Source organism: Parus major, chromosome 11 (assembly GCF_001522545.3).
Source record: "Parus major isolate Abel chromosome 11, Parus_major1.1, whole genome shotgun sequence".
NCBI lineage: Eukaryota > Metazoa > Chordata > Aves > Passeriformes > Paridae > Parus > Parus major.
The window spans coordinates 19490472-19494169 of NC_031780.1; the positions used below are offsets into that span (position 1 = coordinate 19490472).

At 46.5% G+C, this 3698-nt stretch overlaps 1 protein-coding gene across 1 annotated transcript in view; it reads right to left on the reverse strand.

Annotated features, from left to right (window-relative positions):
- Window positions 1–3698, reverse strand: part of LOC107209663 (CCHC-type zinc finger protein CG3800-like) — a 49420-nt gene that overhangs the window by 45064 nt on the left and 658 nt on the right. The window lies entirely within an intron of this gene.

Genomic DNA, 3698 nt, shown 5'->3' on the forward strand with positions numbered 1-3698 from the left:
AGGAGAGGAGAGGAGAGGAGAGGAGAGGAGAGGAGAGGAGAGGAGAGGTTCAGCCATTTGGTTCTGGACAGGTGCTCATGAGATACCTTTTTATCAGTGCAAGGAACTGGATCCTGAAATGCATTTTCTCCTGGCTGTAACTGGGCAGCAGTTTGCTTTGGCAAGAGACAAGGACAGAAACAAACAAACAAACAAACAAAATCACAAATGGAATTTTTTCCTGGGGTTTGAGGAAGGAGGATAATGCATAACCCAGCACTTGGACAGGACAGTGAAAGGGTTGGTAGCAATGTGTATAAAGATATGGCTGTCACTAGATATGCAAAAGCAGAAAGTGGAGAATTACTGTTTTCTATGAAAAAGGAGGGAGAGATTCACATCAATGATATGAAGTGCAGGGCTTTGTGGTGTAACAGAATTCCTGCCCTGCATGGGAGGGCTCGGGGGCAGTGAGGGGATGAAATGACTGCTTGTGTTTGTGGGGTACAGGGTGGCTGTGGCTGGGAGAGAGGAATGTCAGATGCTCCCCTGGATGGGGTAGGGGTGACCAGGAGAGAGGGCTGGCCTTGATGAAATGCCACTTGGAGCAAGGCATAAAATACCCTGTTTCATACTCAGAAAGTGCACTGATCCAGGGAAAGCAGTGCCTGTTGGAAAGAGGAAACGTGACCCAAGCAATCCTTTAGCTTTACCAAAGGATTGCTCTTTGGGCTCTGAGCACACGTGAGAGCCAGCTGTGATTGCACTGAACGGCTCCTGCAGGAGAAGTCAGGCCCAGGAGGTTCTGGGTGGGGCTGGATCCCTGCTGGAGCCCTGCAGGAGGGGACAGGGCTGATGGAGCTGGGGGCACTCAGGTGAGCTCGCCTGTGACACCAGAGCCTGGAGTGGGTGCTTTACACCTGCTGAAATCAAAATAAAAAGGTGGAGCAAATAAAAAAAAATACTAAATGTTACAGTTACACCATGAGTTGGAGGGAAAGGAAGGATATTTCCATTTTCCAGGCAAATACATCGTGTCTGGTTACAGCAATCTTGGCAGATGTCGTGAGCAGGGAAGTTCACAAATTCCACTGTGGTCATGCCTGGCTCAGGCAGGGACCAAAGCTGAAAGGTTTCCAGTGCTGTTCTTTTCTCCAGAACTTCTACCCCCACAAAAGGATCAAAGTTATCTGAGCTATCTGACAACTAACTCAGAATTTAAATGAGTTCTCTGCTTTTTGTTGTCTTATTATTTTTCTTTTCTTCTAATGGAGGAGTTGGTATTTTTTAAAGATTTTTGTGTTCCTTAATTGCCACTCAATTTGTCATGCTGCCAGTTGCAACCAGAGACAAAAATGTCTGGATGAAGGAAATACAGTGAAAAGGGTCAGTGTGCATATTGAAGCCAGATAAATAAAGGTTCTGTCTAAAAAGAAAATATTCCCTTTGTTTACCAGGCTTACTAAGCTCTATGAGCTTTTACCTAGATTTTAAAATCATTATAAGAATTGTTGTCATTGTTACCATTATTGTTGTAAACAATTCCAGGGGCCTCTACAGAAACTGAAATTTTCCTGCCAGCTCTGGTGATAAAACACATTTTTCATGTGCTCCCCAATGCCTTGTGCCATGGCTTTCCTAATGCAGCAAAGCGGGAGAGCAGCCTGGGGATTTACTCATCACGTTTAATGTCGGGAGAAGTATTTCCTTTAGGTCTCCTGTCACTGCCAGCAACAAAGCAGCAAGGAAGGAGCTCTGCAGCTCCTCTCCTCTCTGCGACATCTGCAGCAGACAAAATTCTAAAGCCCTCAATTCCCAGGCATGAATGAGCTATAAAAACAATGTGTCAGAAATGAAAATTGTTCCATCATAATTTTTCACAGTTCTTTTTGACAAAAGCCAAACAAGCCTCATGAATACACATTTCCTATAACCTTATACATTATGTATCAGGCCATAGTGGGAGTGTTGGGAATTACTTGTCCCTCGTAAGGGCCTTTGAAAGTGCTCAGCTGGTAAATAACCCAAGCCCTAGGAGTAGTAGGTACTTTTTTTTACATATTATATTATCTGTGAGTAAGGGCAGACACGCACTTCAGCACTTTATCTTCTGATAAATCTTCAGATCCAACAATAGCCGAGCACTTTGGATCTTCTACCGTGAGCTATAATTTCACCCTCCACAAAATGATTCTGAGAAATCAGAAACTCCCAGCAGAGGCTGTGGCACTGAATGGTGCCAGAAAAGTGGTCAGAAGGAGTGTTAAACTGTGCTAAGCGTGGCGAGCTGCTCCTCAGGTCCCATGGAATTTTCAGATGGCAGGGGGCCAAACCTGGATTTGCAGTATTTTATTACCTTGTTGCTGGCAAGGCCAGGGCTCTGGGTGGGAGCTTTGTAAACCTCTGTGTTCATCAGCACTGTGCTGGCATTTCTTGGAAAGAACTCCTATGAATCTTTTGTGCATAAGTTGGGCTCTGGCTGTAAACACCAAGAGATACCAAGGGGGCGACTGATTTCCAGGAGCGGGAAATGGGCAAGGACAGAGCATGACTCCAATGCTGTGCTTCCCATCCTGAGGGTGTAAAATTCCAGGGTAAGGATCAATTAGGGGACATTGCAGGAAATTCCCCATCATTGTTGGTCAATGAAGATTTATGGTGTTGCCTCAGCAATAATGTACTGATTGGTGCTGCCTGACTAATGCAGACAGGAGGCAGCTGAGGGCTCCAGCTCCCTGAACTGACAGGGCAGTTTGCAACTGCTTTTAGGTGTCACTGATAATTTACTCATGTGATTATGATTTAACTTTTCCCTGGCTGTTCCTCCCCTGGTGGGAGCTCAGAACATTACAGAAGTGAGAGGATAAATTAGCTGCAGACAAACAACATATGTTTGTATCTGCTCTATAGCCAGACAAGTATTTTTAGTGAAACCCCATCCAACTTGTTGATCCCTGTTTGGCTGAGGAAAATGCTTAAGCCCTTTAAATCAGGAGCTGCTTTTGCCTATGCAGCTGTTGGATATGAACTGTAATGGGGCTGTAAAGTGTCTGGGAGTCCCAAGACGCTTCCATAACTGCTAAAAATGGTTCATGAAATACACGTGCAATGCTTCAAACACATAGAAAGCCGTGCTCAAATGTGTATGGACAGAGCTGCTCTGCCTGAGGAGCAGGGCCCACAGCAGAGCAGTGATAAACAGATTCTGGCCCCAAGAAACTGCAGCCATTTCCCTAAGAATGAACTCGGCTCTCACAGCAAATGCTGCCAGCTTTAAATATGATCAAAGTCTTTGTGATGGTTTGCCGTGTAGGGAAAAGAAGTGGGAAATATTCATTGAAGGGCCTCCTCTGTGACAGGCTGCTGAGAGTTTCTTCTCAGCTTGAGACCTGGCCAATAGCTGCCAATTTCTGAGAATTGACAGCATTTTTCACCACTGAAAAGTGAGATCACCTTTATGAATACCACCTTTTAAACCTAAGCCCAGGAGTTTCTGCCTCTGTTTCTTTCAGGCCTTGAAAGTTATCGGAGCTCTGGGGTGGCTGCCCCGTTCCCCACAGCCTGTCTGGCCTGGGGGGCTGGGCCAGAGCCCAGCGATCCCGGGTAGGGGACGGAGCCTGCGGGGAACCGCACCCGGTCAAAAGGGCCGAGTCCTTTCCAGGGAGCCCTTTCCAGGGGGCTGAGCCCTTTCCGGGGGGGCCCAGCCCTTCCCGGGGATC